This window comes from Nerophis lumbriciformis, linkage group LG04 (assembly GCF_033978685.3).
Source record: "Nerophis lumbriciformis linkage group LG04, RoL_Nlum_v2.1, whole genome shotgun sequence".
NCBI classification, from domain to species: Eukaryota; Metazoa; Chordata; class Actinopteri; order Syngnathiformes; family Syngnathidae; genus Nerophis; species Nerophis lumbriciformis.
The window spans coordinates 3,918,389-3,937,500 of NC_084551.2; the positions used below are offsets into that span (position 1 = coordinate 3,918,389).

Genomic DNA, 19,112 nt, shown 5'->3' on the forward strand with positions numbered 1-19,112 from the left:
TCGTGAGATCGACAGGCGGATCGGTGCGGCGTCTTCAGTAATGCGGACGCTGTATCGATCCGTTGTGGTGAAGAAGGAGCTGAGCCAGAAGGCAAAGCTCTCAATTTACCGGTCGATCTACGTTCCCATCCTCACCTATGGTCATGAGCTTTGGGTTATGACCGAAAGGACAAGATCACGGGTACAAGCGGCCGAAATGAGTTTCCTCCGCCGGGTGGCGGGGCTCTCCCTTAGAGATAGGGTGAGAAGCTCTGTCATCCGGGGGGAGCTCAAAGTAAAGCGGCTGCTCCTCCACATCGAGAGGAGCCAGATGAGGTGGTTCGGGCATCTGGTCAGGATGCCACCCGAGCGCCTCCCTAAGGAGGTGTTTAGGGCATGTCCGACCGGTAGGAGGCCACGAGGAAGACCCAGGACACGTTGGGAAGACTATGTCTCCCGGCTGGCCTGGGAACGCCTCGGGATCCCCCGGGAGGAGCTGGACGAAGTGGCTGGGGAGAGGGAAGTCTGGGCTTCCCTGCTTAGGCTGCTGCCCCCGCGACCCGACCTCGGATAAGCGGAAGAAGATGGATGGATGGATGGATGGATTTTTTTTATTTTTTTTTACTATAATTCGTGCTGGGTCCGGACGGACACGTCGCTGGGTCCGGACATGGACCGCGGTCCGCCTGTTGAGGATCACTGGTCTACAGCCTCGAGATTCTTGCTCCAGGTTGACAGACGTGCACTGCGGGGGGTCTACCGCGTCTTGTCGCAATTTGGCTTTAATGCTACAGCGGGTGTTTTGCAGAGCGCATTGAGCTGTGTGAGAAGTTACAAGCCACCATGCGGCGCATTTGTGCGGAAAATAAAAGCGCGGGCGACGCAGCAGGGGTGCGTGTTGTGACAGATTTCCACGCCATTGTGTGCAGCGGTTAAGAAGCGGAAGGCTTAGTTGACACACACAAATAACACACACCGTCGTGACTAACAAATGAATGCAACAAATATATACCATGAAGCCATGAGTCACCCGGATTTGTCAAAGAAAATGAAATCTTATATTTTCCAACACACACCTACGCTTTTAGATGGACTAAAAGTGACCTTCCCACACCACCTGACCCACTCAATGAGCCCTGAGTCAGCTTCTTTTGGTTCCTTGACTCACTGACCGAGAGGACCAGCTTGCTTTCTCTCTCTTGCTCGCTCACCGTTTGTCACGCCTGCTGGAGTGTGCAGACGCACAACGTCACGCACAGTCGTGCACGAGCGCATGCCGAGACCGAGAGCGACACACGGCGGCAAAGACGTACATTAGATAGGCGACAGATTCCTGGTTCTTAGGGCTCGCTGGCTCTCGGACATTCCTGCGGTGCAGGACTCGCCGGCTCCATTCATGCACTTCTTGTCTGCTCTATTGCTACATTTTCACTGACTTGGTGGACCGTTTAAAGGCCTACTGAAATGCGATTTTCTTATTTAAACGGGGATAGCAGGTCCATTCTATATGTCATACTCAGAGGTGGGTAGAAAGTAGCCAGAAATTGTACTCAAGTAAGAGTACTGTTACTTTAGAGATTTATTACTCAAGTAAAAGTAAGGAGTAGTCACCCAAATATTTACTTGAGTAAAAGTAAAAAGTATGTTGTGAAAAAACTACTCAAGTACTGAGTAACTGATGAGTAACATATACACACATATCATATATATATATATATATATATATATATATATATATATATATATATATATATATATATATATATATGTATATATATATATATATACATACACACACACACATATATATACACACACACATATATATATATATATATATATATATATACATACATTGATATATACAGTATATAATTTATATTTATTTATTTTGCCCTTTTTGTTTACATGTTAAAGGTGTTTTAATGAATATACATGCATGTTTAACACATATAGATTCCTTTCTTTCATGAAGACAAGAATATAAGTTGGTGTATTACCTGATTCTGATGACTTGCGTTGATTGTAATCAGACAGTCGTGATGATAACGTCCACGTTTTCAAATGGAGGAGGAAAAAAGTTCCTCCTTTCTGTCTAATACCACATGAACGTGGTTGGTTTTTGGCTTCTTATTTGTCCAGCTTCCATATTCGTTTTTATACACTTTACAAGAAATACATTGGCGGCAAACTCCGTCGCTTGCTAGCTTGTTTGCGCTGGCTTTCGGAGACTCTTATTTTGAAAGTGCAGGCGCGATAGAGCGGCACTTTTATTGTGAAGACAGGAACTGTGCAGTCAGTCTTTAGGCTTTTGACGGGATGTACGGTTGAAATAAAAAAGGGTCTTTATTCCTTCACGCTTTTGATTGATTGATTGATTGATTGATTGAAACTTTTATTAGTAGATTGCACAGTACAGTATATATTCCGTACGATTGACCACTAAATGGTAACACCCCAATACGTTTTTCAACTTGTTTAAGTCAGGTCATGTGACCACCTGGCTCTGTTTGATTGGTCCAACGTCACCAGTGACTGCATCTGATTGGTGGAACTGAGTGAAACGTCACCAGTGACTGTATTTGTTGAAACGCAGGCACTTTGAAGGTCTGTCTGACAGACCAAAACAAACAAAGCGTGCATTAACAGATCGATAAAAATTAGTAGCGAGCTGAATGTAGATAAAGTAGCGGAGTAAAAGTAGCGTTTCTTCTCTATAAATATACTCAAGTAAAAGTAAAAGTATGTTGCATTAAAACTACTCTTAGAAGTACAATTTATCCCAAAAGTTACTCAAGTAGATGTAACGGAGTAAATGTAGCGCGTTACTACCCACCTCTGGTCATACTTGATCATTTCACGATATTACCATATTTTTGCTGAAAGAATTTAGTAGAGAACATCGACGATAAAGTTCGCAACTTTTGGTCGCTGATAAAAAAGCCTCGCCTGTACCGGAAGTAGCAGACGAGTAGCGTGATGTCACAGGTTGTGGAGCTCCTCACATCTGCACATTGTTTACAATCATGGCCACCAGCAGCGAGAGCGATTTGGACCGAGAAAGCGACGATTTCCCCATTAATTTGAGCGAGGACGAAAGATTCGTGGATGAGGAAAGTGAGAGTAAAGGACTAGAGGGCAGTGGGAGCGATTCAGATAGGGAAGATGCTGTGAGAGGCGGGTGGGACCTGATATTCAGCTGGGAATGACTAAAACAGTAAATAAACACAAGACATATATATATACTCTATTAGCCACAACACAACCAGGCTTATATTTAATATGCCACAAATTAATCCCGCATAACAAACACCTCCCCCCTCCCGTCCATATAACCCGCCAATACAACTCAAACACCTGCACAACACACTCAATCCCACAGCCCAAAGTACCGTTCACCTCCCCAAAGTTAATACAGCACATATATTTACCCAAAGTCCCCAAAGTTACGTACGTGACATGCACATAGCGGCACGCACGTACGGGCAAGCGATCAAATGTTTGGAAGCGTACTCACGGTACCGTGTCTGCGTATCCAACTCAAAGTCCTCCTGGTAAGAGTCTCTGTTGTCCCAGTTCTCCACAGGCCAATTGTAAAGCTTGACTGTCATCTTCCGAGAATGTAAACAATGAAACACCGGCTGTGTTATCAAGTCAAGGGTTGCATTCTACGGCGGGGGTGCATTATCCAGCACAACACCTGCCGCAATACACCGCTTCCCACCTACAGCTTTCTTCTTTGCTGTCTCCATTGTTCATTGAACAAATTGCAAAAGATTCACCAACACAGATGTCCAGAATACTGTGGAATTTTGCGATGAAAACAGACGACTTAATAGCTGGCCACCATGCTGTCCCAAAATGTCCTCAAGACGTCATCATACCGAGACGTTTTCAGCAGGATATTTCGAGCAAAATTTAAAATTGCACTTTAGTAAGCTAACCCGGCCGTATTGGCATGTGTTGCAATGTTAAGATTTCATCATTGATATATAAACTATCCGACTGCGTGGTCGGTAGTAGTGGCTTTCAGTAGGCCTTTAAGTTAAAGTTAAGTTAAAGTACCAATGATTGTCACACACACACTCGGTGTGGCGAAATTATTCTCTGCATTTGACCCATCAACATTGATCACCCCCTGGGAGGTGAGGGGAGCAGTGAGCAGCAGCGGTGGCCGCGCCCGGAAATCATTTTTGGTGATTTAACCTCCAATTCCAACCCTTGATGCTGAGTGCCAAGCAGGGAGGTAATGGGTCCCATTTTTGTAGTCCTTGGTATGACTCGGTCGGGGTTTGAACTCACGACCTACCGATCTCAGGGCGGACACTCTAACCACTAGGCCACTGAGTAGGTTTACAGTCAAAGTTGTTGTTCTCCATCATTTCCCCTGTATGGTGGAAGGTGGCGGCTGTCAAGAGTTACTGGCTCTCAGTAAACGTTTGGGAACTGAGGAGAGAAAATTTTTGAAGCTTTTCAGGTGGAATTCTTTCCCATTCTTGCTTGATGTACAGCTTAAGTTGTTCAACAGTCCGGGGTCTTCGTTGTGGTATTTTAGGCGTCATAATGCACCACACATTTTCAATGGGAGACAAGTCTGGACTACAGGCAGGCCAGTCTAGTACCCGCACTCTCTTACTATGAAGCCACGCTGTTTTAACAAGTGGCTTAGCGTTGTCTTGCTGAAATAAGCAGGGGCGTCCATGATAAGGTTGCTTGGATGGCAACAGATACATACAGGTTTTGGAGCAACATATGTCAGTATTAATGGTCAAAGTAGCCTTGGAAATACTTTTAAGAAGGCTAAGATTTTTTTTTTCTTTTTATTAGGAAAAAAGTAGTGGCTTTTACAGACCTTATATTCTGGAAGCTGGCAGCTGTCATTAACAACTTGTGGGATCTAGTCAATAGCGACCAAGCATACCGTGTGTTTAGACTTTTGAATTCATTTGAATTGTTGTATTGATTTCTATTATTTAATGTTTTGGTTTTCATAAATAACGAAGAAAAAACCCATAAATTAGCCGCACCGTCTCATAAGCCGCAGGGTTGAAGCGTAGGAAAAAAGTAAAGTTTTTTACAGTACTTATATTCTGGAAGCTGGCTGCTGTAATTAACAACTTGCGGGATCTAGTCACTAGCGACCAAGCATGCCGTGTGTTTAGACTTTTGAATTCATTTGAATTGTTGTATTGATTTCTATTATTTAACGTGTTGGTTATCATAGATAACGAAGAAAAAAATCATAAATTAGCCGCACCGTCTCATAAGCCGCAGGGTTGAAGCGTAGGAAAAAAGTAGCGGCTTTTACAGACCTTATATTCTGGAAGTTGGCAGCTGTCATTAACAACTTGCGGGATCTAGTCACTAGTGACCAAGCATGCCGTGTGTTTAGACTTTTGAACTCATTTGAATTGTTGTATTGATTTCTATTATTTAATGTGTTGGTTATCATAAATAACGAAGAAAAATTCATAAATTAGCCGTCTCTTAAGCTGCAGGGTTGAGGCGTAGGAAAAAAGTAGCGTTTTTTTACAGTACTTACAGTATATTCTAGAAGCTGGCTGCTGTCATTAACAACTTGCGGGATCTAGTCACTAGCGACCAAGCATGCCGTGTGTTTAGACTTTTGAATTCATTTGAATTGTTGTATTGATTTCTATTATTTAACGTGTTGGTCATCATAAATAACGAAGAAAAAAATCATAAATTAGCCGCACCGTCTCATAAGCCGCAGGGTTGAAGCGTAGGAAAAAAGTAGCGGCTTTCACAGTTCTTATATTCTGGAAGCTGGCAGCTGTCATTAACAACTTGCGGGATCTAGTCACTAGTGACCAAGCATGCCGTGTGTTTAGACTTTTGAATTCATTTGAATTGATGCATTGATTTCTATTATTTAATGTGTTGGTTATCATAAAAAACAAAGAATAATTCTTAAATTAGCCGTCTCTTAAGCCGCAGGGTTGAAGCGTAGGAAAAAAGTAGCGGCTTTTACAGTACTTACAGTATATTCTGGAAGCTTTCATTAACAACTTGCGGGATCTAGTCACTAGTGACCAAGCATGCCGTGTGTTTAGACTTTTGAATTCATTTGAATTGTTGTATTGATTTCTATTATTTAACGTGTTGGTCATCATAAATAACGAAGAAAAAAATCATAAATTAGCCGCACCGTCTCATAAGCCGCAGGGTTGAAGCGTAGGAAAAAAGTAGCGGCTTTCACAGACCTTATATTCTGGAAGATGGCTGCTGTCATTAACAACTTGCGGGATCTAGTCACTAGTGACCAAGCATGCTGTGTGTTCAGACTTTTGAATTAATTTGAATTGTTGTATTGATTTCTATTATTTAATGTGTTGGTTTTCATAAATAACGAAGAAAAAAATCATAAATTAGCCGCACCGTCTCATAAGCCGCAGGGTTGAAGCGTAGGAAAAAAGTAGCGGCTTTCACAGACCTTATATTCTGGAAGCTGGTAGCTGTCATTAACAACTTGCGGGATCTAGTCACTAGCGACCAAGCATGCCGTGTGTTTAGACTTTTGAATTCATTTGAATTGTTGTAATGATTTCTATTATTTAATGTGTTGGTTTTCATAAATAACGAAGAAAAAAATCATAAATTAGCCGCACCGTCCCATAAGCCGCAAGGTTCAAGCGTAGGAAAAAAGTAGCGACTTTCACAGACCTTATATTCTGGAAGCTGGCAGCTGTCATTAACAACTTGTGGGATCTAGTCACTAGTGACCAAGCATGCCGTGTGTTTAGACTTTTGAATTCATTTGAATTGATGCATTGATTTCTATTATTTAACGTGTTGGTTATCATAAAGAACAAAGAAAAAAATCATAAATTAGCCGCACCGTCTCATAAGCCGCAGGGTTGAAGCGTAGGAAAAAAGTAAAGTTTTTTACAGTACTTATATTCTGGAAGCTGGCTGCTGTCATTAACAACCTGCGGGATCTAGTCACTAGCGACCAAGCATGCCGTGTGTTTAGACTTTTGAATTCATTTGAATTGTTGTATTGATTTCTATTATTTAATGTGTTGGTTATCATCAATAACGAAGAAAAAAATCATAAATTAGCCGCACCGTCTCTTAAGCTGCAGGGTTGAAGCGTAGGAAAAAAGTAGCGTTTTTTTACAGTACTTACAGTATATTCTAGAAGCTGGCTGCTGTCATTAACAACTTGCGGGATCTAGTCACTAGCGACCAAGCATGCCGTGTGTTCAGACTTTTGAACTCATTTGAATTGTTGTATTGATTTCTATTATTTAATGTGTTGGTTTTCATAAATAACGAAGAAAAAAATCATAAATTAGCCGCACCGTCTCATAAGCCGCAGGGTTCAAGTGTAGGAAAAAAGTAGCAGCTTTTACAGACCTTATATTCTGGAAGCTGGCAGCTGTCATTAACAACTTGCGGGATTTGGTCACTAGTGACCAAGCATGCTGTGTGTTTAGACTTTTGAATTCATTTGAATTGTTGTATTGATTTATATTATTTAATGTGTTGGTTATCATAAATAACGGAGAAAAAAATCATAAATTAGCCGCACTGTCTCATAAGCCACATGGTTCAAGCGTAGGAAAAAAGTAGCGGCTTTTACAGTACTTACAGTATATTCTGGAAGCTTTCATTAACAACTTGCGGGATCTAGTCACTAGCGACCAAGCATGCCGTGTGTTTAGACTTTTGAACTCATTTGAATTGTTGTAATGATTTCTATTATTTAATGTGTTGGTTATCATAAATAACGAATAAAAAAATCATAAATTAGCCGTCTCTTAAGCTGCAGGGTTGAAGCGTAGGAAAAAAGTAGCTTTTTTACAGTACTTACAGTATATTCTAAAAGCTGGCTGCTGTCATAAACAACTTGTGGGATCTAGTCACTAGCGACCAAGCATGCCGTGTGTTTAGACTTTTGAATTCATTTGAATTGTTGTATTGATTTCTATTATTTAATGTGTTGGTTATCATAAATAACGAAGAAAAACAATTATAAATTAGCTGCACCGTCTCATAAGCCGCAGGGTTCAAGCGTAGGAAAAAAGTAATGGCTTTTACAGACCTTATATTCTGGAAGCTGGCAGCTGTCATCAACAACTTGCGGGATCTAGTCACTAGCGACCAAGCATGTCGTGTGTTTAGACTTTTGAATTCATTTGAATTGTTGGATTGATTTCTATTATTTAACGTGTTGGTTATCATAAATAACAAAGAAAAAATCCTAAATTAGCCGTCTCTTAAGCCGCTGGGTTGAAGCGTAGGAAAACAGTAGTGGGTTTTACAGTTCTTATATTCTGGAAGCTGGCTGCTGTCATTAACAACTTGCGGGATCTAGTCACTAGCGACCAAGCATGCCGTGTGTTTAGACTTTTGAATTCATTTGATTTGTTGGATTGATTTCTATTATTTAACGTGTTGGTTATCATAAATAACGAAGAAAAATTCATAAATTAGCCGCACCATCACATAAGCCGCAAGGTTCAAGCGTAGGAAAAAAGTAGCGGCTTTCACAGACCTTATATTCTGGAAGCTGGCAGCTGTCATTAACAACTTGCGGGATCTAGTCACTAGTGACCAAGCAAGCCGTGTGTTTAGACTTTTGAATTAATTTGAATTGTTGTATTGATTTCTATTATTTAACGTGTTGGTTATCATAAATAACAAAGAAAAATTCCTAAATTAGCCGTCTCTTAAGCCGCTGGGGTGAAGCGTAGGAAAACAGTAGCGGGTTTTACAGTTCTTATAATCTGGAAGCTGGCTGCTGTCATTAACAACTTGCGGGATCTAGTCACTAGCGACAAAGCATGCCGTGTGTTTAGACTTTTGAATTCATTTGAATTGTTGTATTGATTTCTATTATTTAATGTGTTGGTTATCATAAATAACGAAGAAAAAAATCATAAATTAGCCGCACCGTCTCATAAGCCGCAGGGTTGAAGCGTAGGAAAAAAGTTGTGGCTTTTACAGACCTTATATTCTGGAAGTTGGCAGCTGTCATTAACAACTTGCGGGATCTAGTCACTAGCGACCAAGCATGTCGTGTGTTTAGACTTTTGAATTCATTTGAATTGTCGTATTGATTTCTATTATTTAATGTGTTGGTTATCATAAATAACGAAGAAAAAAATCATAAATTAGCCGCACAGTCTCATAAGCCGCAGGGTTGAAGCGTAGGAAAAAAGTTGTGGCTTTTACAGACCTTATATTCTGGAAGCTGGCAGCTGTCATAAACAACTTGCGGGATCTAGTCACTAGTGACCAAGCATGTCGTGTGTTTAGACTTTTGAATTCATTTGAATTGTTGTATTGATTTCTATTATTTAATGTGTTGGTTATCATCAATAACGAAGAAAAAAATCATAAATTAGCCGCACCGTCTCATAAGTCGCAGGGTTGAAGCGTAGGAAAAAAGTAGCGGCTTTCACAGACCTTATATTCTGGAAGCTGGTAGCTGTCATTATCAACTTGCGGGATCTAGTCACTAGCGACCAAGCATGCCGTGTGTTTAGACTTTTGAATTCATTTGAATTGTTGTATTGATTTCTATTATTTAATGTGTTGGTTATCATAAATAAAGAAGAAAAAAATCATATATTAGCTGCACCGTCTCATAAGCCGCAGGGTTGAAGCGTAGGAAAAAAGTAGTGGCTTTTACAGACCTTATATTCTGGAAGTTGGCAGCTGTCATTAACAACTTGCGGGATCTAGTCACTAGCGACCAAGCATGTCGTGTGTTTAGACTTTTGAATTCATTTGAATTGTCGTATTGATTTCTATTATTTAATGTGTTGGTTATCATAAATAACGAAGAAAAAAATCATAAATTAGCCGCACAGTCTCATAAGCCGCAGGGTTGAAGCGTAGGAAAAAAGTTGTGGCTTTTACAGACCTTATATTCTGGAAGCTGGCAGCTGTCATTAACAACTTGCGGGATCTAGTCACTAGCGACCAAGCATGCCGTGTGTTTCGACTTTTGAATTAATTTGATTTGTTGTAATGATTTCTATTATTTAATGTGTTGGTTATCATAAATAACGAAGAAAAAAATCATAAATTAGCCGTCTCTTAAGCTGCAGGGTTGAAGCGTAGGAAAAAAGTAGCGTTTTTTACAGTACTTACAGTATATTCTAGAAGCTGGCTGCTGTCATTAACAACTTGCGGGATCTAGTCACTAGTGACCAAGCATGCCGTGTGTTTAGACTTTAGAATTCATTTGAATTGTTGTATTGATTTCTATTATTTAATGTGTTGGTTATCATAAATAAAGAAGAAAAAAATCATATATTAGCTGCACCGTCTCATAAGCCGCAGGGTTGAAGCGTAGGAAAAAAGTAGTGGCTTTTACAGACCTTATATTCTGGAAGTTGGCAGCTGTCATTAACAACTTGCGGGATCTAGTCACTAGCGACCAAGCATGTCGTGTGTTTAGACTTTTGAATTCATTTGAATTGTCGTATTGATTTCTATTATTTAATGTGTTGGTTATCATAAATAACGAAGAAAAAAATCATAAATTAGCCGCACAGTCTCATAAGCCGCAGGGTTGAAGCGTAGGAAAAAAGTTGTGGCTTTTACAGACCTTATATTCTGGAAGCTGGCAGCTGTCATTAACAACTTGCGGGATCTAGTCACTAGCGACCAAGCATGCCGTGTGTTTCGACTTTTGAATTAATTTGATTTGTTGTAATGATTTCTATTATTTAATGTGTTGGTTATCATAAATAACGAAGAAAAAAATCATAAATTAGCCGTCTCTTAAGCTGCAGGGTTGAAGCGTAGGAAAAAAGTAGCGTTTTTTACAGTACTTACAGTATATTCTAGAAGCTGGCTGCTGTCATTAACAACTTGCGGGATCTAGTCACTAGTGACCAAGCATGCCGTGTGTTTAGACTTTAGAATTCATTTGAATTGTTGTATTGATTTCTATTATTTAATGTGTTGGTTATCATAAATAACGAAGAAAAATTCATAAATTAGCTGCACCGTCACATAAGCCGCAGGGTTCAAGCGTAGGAAAAAAGTAGTGGCTTTCACAGACCTTATATTCTGGAAGCTGGCTGCTGTCATTAACAACTTGCGGGATCTAGTCACTAGTGACCAAGCATGCCGTGTTTCGACTTTTGAATTAATTTGAATTGTTGTAATGATTTCTATTATTTAATGTGTTGGTTATCATAAATAACGAAGAAAAAAATCATAAATTAGCCGTCTCTTAAGCTGCAGGGTTGAGGCGTAGGAAAAAAGTAGCGTTTTTTTACAGTACTTACAGTATATTCTAGAAGCTGGCTGCTGTCATTAACAACTTGCGGGATCTAGTCACTAGCGACCAAGCATGCCGTGTGTTCAGACTTTTGAACTCATTTGAATTGTTGTATTGATTTCTATTATTTAATGTGTTGGTTTTCATAAATAACGAAGAAAAAAATCATAAATTAGCCGCACCGTCTCATAAGCCGCAGGGTTCAAGCGTAGGAAAAAAGTAGTGGCTTTCACAGACCTTATATTCTGGAAGATGGCAGCTGTCATCAATATCTTGCGGGATCTAGTCACTAGCGACCAAGCATGCCGTGTGTTTTGACTTTTGAATTCATTTGAATTGTTGTATTGATTTCTATTATTTAATGTGTTGGTTTTCATAAATAACGAAGAAAAAAATCATAAATTAGCCGCACCGTCCCATAAGCCGCAAGGTTCAAGCGTAGGAAAAAAGTAGCGGCTTTTAAAGTTCTTATATTCTGGAAGCTGGCAGCTGTCATTAACAACTTGCGGGATCTAGTCACTAGTGACCAAGCATGTCGTGTGTTTAGACTTTTGAATTAATTTGAATTGTTGTGTTGATTTCTGTTATTTAATGTGTTGGTTATCATAAATAACGAAGAAAAATTCATAAATTAGCCGTCTCTTAAGCTGCAGGGTTGAAGCGTAGGAAAAAAGTAGCGTTTTTTACAGTACTTACAGTATATTCTGGAAGCTGGCAGCTGTCATTAACAACTTGCCTGATCTAGTCACTAGTGACCAAGCATGCCGTGTGTTTAGACTTTTGAATTAATTTGAATTGATGCATTGATTTCTATTATTTAATGTGTTGGTTATCATAAAGAACGAAGAAAAAAATCATAAATTAGCTGCACCGTCTCATAAGCCGCAGGGTTGAAGCGTAGGAAAAAAGTAAAGTTTTTTTACAGTACTTATATTCTGGAAGATGGCTGCTGTCATCAACAACTTGCGGGATCTAGTCACTACCGACCAAGCATGTCGTGTGTTTAGACTTTTGAACTCATTTGAATTGTTATATTGATTTCTATTATTTAATGTGTTGGTTATCATAAATAACGAAAAAAAAATTATAAATTAGCTGCACCGTCTCATAAGCCGCAGGGTTGAAGCGTAGGAAAAAAGTAAAGTTTTTTACAGTACTTATATTCTGGAAGCTGGCTGCTATCATTAACAACTTGCGGGATCTAGTCACTAGCGACCAAGCATGCCGTGTGTTTAGACTTTTGAATTAATTTGAATTGATGCATTGATTTATATTATTTAATGTGTTGGTTATCATCAATAACGAAGAAAAAAATCAAAAAATTAGCTGCACCGTCTCATAAGCCGCAGGGTTGAAGCGTAGGAAAAAAGTAGTGGCTTTTACAGACCTTATATTCTGGAAAACGGCTGCTGTCATTAACAATTTGCGGGATCTAGTCACTAGCGACCAAGCATGCAGTGTGTTTAGACTTTTGAATTCATTTGAATTGTTGTATTGATTTCTATTATTTAATGTGTTGGTTATCATAAATAACGAAGAAAAAAATCATAAATTTGCCGCACCGTCCCATAAGCCGCAGGGTACAAGCGTAGGAAAAAAGTAGCGGCTTTCACAGACCTCATATTTTGGAAGCTGGCAGCTGTCATTAACAACTTGTGGGATCTAGTCACTAGCGACCAAGCATGCCGTGTGTTTAGACTTTTGAATTCATTTGAATTGTTGTATTGATTTCTATTATTTAATGTGTTGGTTTTCATAAATAACGAAGAAAAAAATCATAAATTAGCCGCACCGTCTCATAAGCCGCAGGGTACAAGCGTAGGAAAAAAGTAAAGTTTTTTACAGTACTTATATTCTGGAAGCTGGCAGCTGTCATTAACAACTTGTGGGATCTAGTCACTAGCAACCAAGCATGCCGTGTGTTTAGACTTTTGAATTCATTTGAATTGTTGTATTGATTTATATTATTTAATGTGTTGGTTATCATCAATAACGGAGAAAAAAATCATAAATTAGCCGCACCGTCTCATAAGCCGCAGGGTTGAAGCGTAGGAAAAAAGTAAAGTTTTTTACAGTACTTATATTCTGGAAGCTGGCAGCTGTCATTAACAACTTGCGGGATCTAGTCACTAGCGACCAAGCATGCCGTGTGTTTAGACTTTTGAATTAATTTGAATTGTTGTATTGATTTCTATTATTTAATGTGTTGGTTATCATAAAAAACAAAGAAAAATTCTTAAATTAGCCGTCTCTTAAGCCGCAGGGTTGAAGCGTAGGAAAAAAGTAGCGACTTTTACAGTACTTACAGTATATTCTGGAAGCTTTCATTAACAACTTGCGGGATCTAGTCACTAGCGACCAAGCATGCCGTGTGTTTAGACTTTTGAATTCATTTGAATTGTTGTATTGATTTATATTATTTAATGTGTTGGTTATCATCAATAACGAAGAAAAAAATCATAAATTAGCCGCACCGTCTCTTAAGCTGCAGGGTTGAAGCGTAGGAAAAAAGTAGCGGCTTTCACAGACCTTATATTCTGGAAGCTGGCTGCTGTCATTAACAACTTGCGGGATCTAGTCACTAGTGACCAAGCATGCCGTGTGTTTAGACTTTTGAATTCATTTGAATTGTTGTATTGATTTCTATTATTTAATGTGTTGGTTATCATAAATAACGAAGAAAAATTCATAAATTAGCCGTCTCTTAAGTCGCTGGGTTGAAGCGTAGCGGGTTTTACAGTTCTTATATTCTGGAAGCTGGCTGCTGTCATTAACAACTTGCGGGATCTAGTCACTAGCGACCAAGCATGCCGTGTGTTTAGACTTTTGAATTCATTTGAATTGTCGTATTGATTTCTATTATTTAATGTGTTGGTTATCATAAATAACAAAGAAAAAAATCATAAATTAGCCGCACCGTCCCATAAGCCACAGGGTACAAGCGTAGGAAAAAAGTAGCGGCTTTCACAGACCTTATATTCTGGAAGCTGGCAGCTGTCATTAACAACTTGTGGGATCTAGTCACTAGCGACCAAGCATGCCGTGTGTTTAGACTTTTGAACTCATTTGAATTGTTGTATTGATTTCTATTATTTAATGTGTTGGTTATCATACATAACGAATAAAAATTCATAAATTAGCCGTCTCTTAAGCCGCTGGGTTGAAGCGTAGGAAAACAGTAGCGGCTTTTACAGTTCTTATATTCTGGAAGATGGCTGCTGTCATTAATAACTTGCGGGATCTAGTCACTAGCGACCAAGCATGCCGTGTGTTTAGACTTTTGAATTCATTTGAATTGTTGTATTGATTTCTATTATTTAATGTGTTGGTTATCATAAATAAAGAAGAAAAAAATCATATATTAGCCGCACCGTCTCATAAGCCGCAGGGTTGAAGCGTAGGAAAAAAGTAGCGGCTTTCACAGACCTTATATTCTGGAAGCTGGCAGCTGTCATTAACAACTTGCGGAATCTAGTCACTAGTGACCAAGCATGCCGTGTGTTTAGACTTTTGAATTAATTTGAATTGTTGGATTGATTTTCTATTATTTAACGTGTTGGTTATCATAAATAACAAAGAAAAATTCCTAAATTAGCCGTCTCTTAAGCTGCAGGGTTGAAGCGTAGGAAAAAAGTAGCTTTTTTACAGTACTTACAGTATATTCTAAAAGCTGGCTGCTGTCATAAACAACTTGCGGGATCTAGTCACTAGCGAGCAAGCATGCCGTGTGTTTTGACTTTTGAATTCATTTGAATTGTTGTATTGATTTCTATTATTTAATGTGTTGGTTTTCATAAATAACGAAGAAAAAAATCATAAATTAGCCGCACCGTCCCATAAGCCACATGGTTCAAGCGTAGGAAAAAAGTAGCGGCTTTTACAGTACTTACAGTATATTCTGGAAGCTTTCATTAACAACTTGTGGGATCTAGTCACTAGCGACCAAGCATGTCGTGTGTTTATACTTTTGAATTAATTTGAATTGTTGTATTGATTTCTATTATTTAATGTGTTGGTTATCATAAATAACGAAGAAAAAAATTATAAATTAGCCGCACCGTCTCATAAGCCGCAGGGTTCAAGTGTAGGAAAAAAGTAGCGGCTTTTACAGACCTTATATTCTGGAAGCTGGCAGCTGTCATTAGCAACTTGCGGGATCTAGTCACTAGCGACCAAGCATGCCGTGTGTTTAGACTTTTGAATTCATTTGAATTGTTGTATTGATTTATATTATTTAACGTGTTGGTTATCATAAATAACGAAGAAAAATTCATAAATTAGTCGTCTCATAAGCCGCAGGGTTGAAGCGTAGGAAAAAAGTAGCGGCTTTCACAGACCTTATATTCTGGAAGCTGGCAGCTGTCATTAACAACTTGCGGGATCTAGTCACTAGCGACCAAGCATGCCGTGTGTTTAGACTTTTGAACTCATTTGAATTGTTGTATTGATTTATATTATTTAACGTGTTGGTTATCATAAATAACGAAGAAAAAAATCATAAATTAGCCGCACCGTCCCATAAGCCACAGGGTTCAAGCGTAGGAAAAAAGTAGCGGCTTTCACAGACCTTATATTCTGGAAGCTGGCAGCTGTCATTAACAACTTGCGGGATCTAGTCACTAGCGACCAAGCATGCCGTGTGTTTAGACTTTTGAATTCATTTGAATTGTTGTATTGATTTCTATTATTTAATGTTTTGGTTTTCATAAATAACGAAGAAATTTTTTTATAAATTAGCCGCACCGTCTCATAAGCCGCAGGGTTGAAGCGTAGGAAAAAAGTAGCTGCTTTCAAAGACCTTATATTCTGGAAGCTGGCAGCTGTCATTATCAACTTGCGGGATCTAGTCACTAGCGACCAAGCATGCCGTGTGTTTAGACTTCATTTGAATTGTTGTATTGATTTCTATCATTTAACGTGTTGGTTATCATAAATAACTTGCGAGGAGCAATTGCATTACCGTTATCATAAATGATTGTGCGTGTGAATGTGCTCCCCCTCTTACAAACGTGTGCACGGATTGCAGCGCTCCCACTAGTGACACGTAACAGACGTGACTACCAAAATGAGTACACCCAAAGAAGTGAATCCCACAGAGACAAACCCAATTTTCCACCCAGGAATGCTAATCACCACGACAACCTATTATCTTCTTCCCCACCCTCCTTTTGTCTTCTCTTTGTTTTTTTAAATTTTTTATTTTTTTTAAAGAAGCTGACAAAAACCTCACAAGAAAGCGGCCATTGTTTCTCGGAGCGAGCGACAGAGGCGCGGGGCGGCGCAGATAAGAGGCGAGGAGCCGAAAAGGAAGAAGGCAGGCCCGCCTGCCTGACTGCCGACAAAATGCGGAGATCATAAAAAGTGTCGTGCCGCCATTAATCTGCCGACAATGAAGGAAGTGAAGGACCGCGGGGAGACGCACGATCCACTGGCGGAATTCATAATAAGGAAGAGAAGAAGGACTTTTTAAAGTTTTAGGATGGATGAATGCGGACGTGCAAGACAAAGATCAACATACAGTCGTGGTCAAAAGTTGACATACACTTGTAAAGAACATCATGTCATGGCTGTCTTGAGCTTCCAATCATTTCTACCACTCTTATTTTTTTGTGATAGAGTGATTGGAGCACATACTTGTTGGCAGAGGTGGGTAGTAACGCGCTACATTTACTCCGTTACATCTACTTGAGTAACCTTTGGGATAAATTGTACTTCTAAGAGTAGTTTTAATGCAACATACTTTTACTTTTACTTGAGTATATTTATAGAGAAGAAACGCTACTTTTACGCCGCTACTTTTATCTACATTCAGCTCGCTACTCGCTACTAATTTTTATCGATCTGTTAATGCACGCTTTGTTTGTTTTGGTCTGTCAGACAGACCTTCAAAGTGCCTGCGTTTCAACAAATACAGTCACTGGTGACGTTCACTCCGTTCCACCAATCAGATGCAGTCACTGGTGACTGGTATTGTGAAAAGGAAGATGCAGAATTCCAGACCCAAAAACGCAGAAGAGTTGAAGGCCACTATCAGAGCAACCTGGGCTCTCATAACACCTGAGCAGTGCCAGAAACTCATCGACTCCATGCCACGCCGCATTAACGCAGTAATTGAGGCAAAAGGAGCTCCAACCAAGTATTGAGTATTGTACATGCTCATATTTTTCATTTTCATACTTTTCAGTTGGCCAACATTTCTAAAAATCCCTTTTTTGTATTAGCCTTAAGTAATATTCTAATTTTGTGACACACGGAATTTTGGATTTTCATTTGTTGCCACTTCAAATCATCAAAATTAAATGAAATAAACATTTGAATGCATCAGTCTGTGTGCAATGAATAAATATAATGTACAAGTTACACCTTTTGAATGCAATTACTGAAATAAATCAAGTTTTTCAAAATATTCTAATTTACTGGCTTTTACCTGTATATATATATGAAATACTTGGTGAATTCTAGCTGTAAATATACTCCTCCCCTCTTAACCACGCCCCCAAAAATGCCCCCCCACCTCCCGAAATCGGAGGTCTCAAGGTTGGCAAGTATGCGTGTGGACAATGCTGAAGAAACAAGTCCATGTCAGAAAACCAACAAATTTAGCTGAACTGCACCAATTTTGTCAAGAGGAGTGGTCAAAAATTCAAGCAGAAGCTTGCCAGAAGCTTGTGGATGGCTACCAAAAGCGCCTTATTGCAGTGAAACTTGTCAAAGGACATGTAACCAAATATTAACATTGCTGTATGTATACTTTTGACCCAGCAGATTTTCAGTAGACCCATAATAAATTCATAAAAGAACCAAACTTCATGAATGTTTTTTGAGACCAACAAGTATGTGCTCCAATCACTCTATCACAAAAAAATAATAGTTTTTTTTTCCTCATCCGGAAACAACAACAAGGTCCCATGAAAAAATGTCCGAACGGAACTCTCTAATAACTAAAGTTCCTTGGGTGAATAATGTAAACTCACTACACCGGTATGTTTTAGCGCTTTCATGGCGAGTTTACAGACAGATATAAGTAAGACCTTTACACTACTTTATATTAGAAATGGCAACAGCGGAGGGCGAATGTCCCATAACTAGAAAATAGAGAAAAAGAAGAAGCTTATCGACTACGGCGTCAGCACGGACTACAAAGGCAGAGGCGCGCAATCTTTAAGGCTTTATGCCAGTGGTTCTTAACCTGGGTTCGATTGAACCCTAGGGGTTCGGTGAGTCGGGAGAATAGAACAAGGATGGACAATTCCACCCTAAACTCACTCCTTTCCTGCTAATTAAATTTCACAGACGCTGCCCATACCTATGCTCCTTCAAAGGCTGTGCTACTGGCTGCAAAGCATTGCACTTTCAAATACAACAATGAGTAGAGGAGTGTTATGTGTAAATAAATGAACACTGAAATTCAAGTATTTATTTTATTTATATATACCCTATTTTTCGGACTATAAGTCGCAGTTTTTTTTTCCTAGTTTGGCTGGGCTCCAGTGCGACTTATATATGTTTTTTTCCTTCTATATTATGCATTTTCGGCAGGTGCGACTTATACTCCGAAAAATACGGTGTGTGTATATATATATATATATATATATATATATATATATATATATATTAGAGATGCGCGGTTTGCGGACACAACCGCGGGGTCCGGGGATTATCCGCGGGTCGGGCGGTTGAAATAAAAAAAAAATTGATTTTATCCGGCGGGTGGCAGTTAAACCAATTGGGAAATATATATACATAGTTAAATGTTGTTACCCACATACGAAAAACGAGCAGGCACCTGCAGCATGCCACAACAGAAGAAGAAAAAAAAAAGAGATGGCAACGCCGGCAGCAAACGTGGTACGCGACAAACTAAAAA

General features: G+C 39.3%; 1 protein-coding gene across 2 annotated transcripts in view; it reads right to left on the bottom strand.

Annotated features, from left to right (window-relative positions):
* Nucleotides 1–19,112, bottom strand: part of LOC133594747 (nectin-2) — a 547,719-nt gene that overhangs the window by 112,741 nt on the left and 415,866 nt on the right. The window lies entirely within an intron of this gene.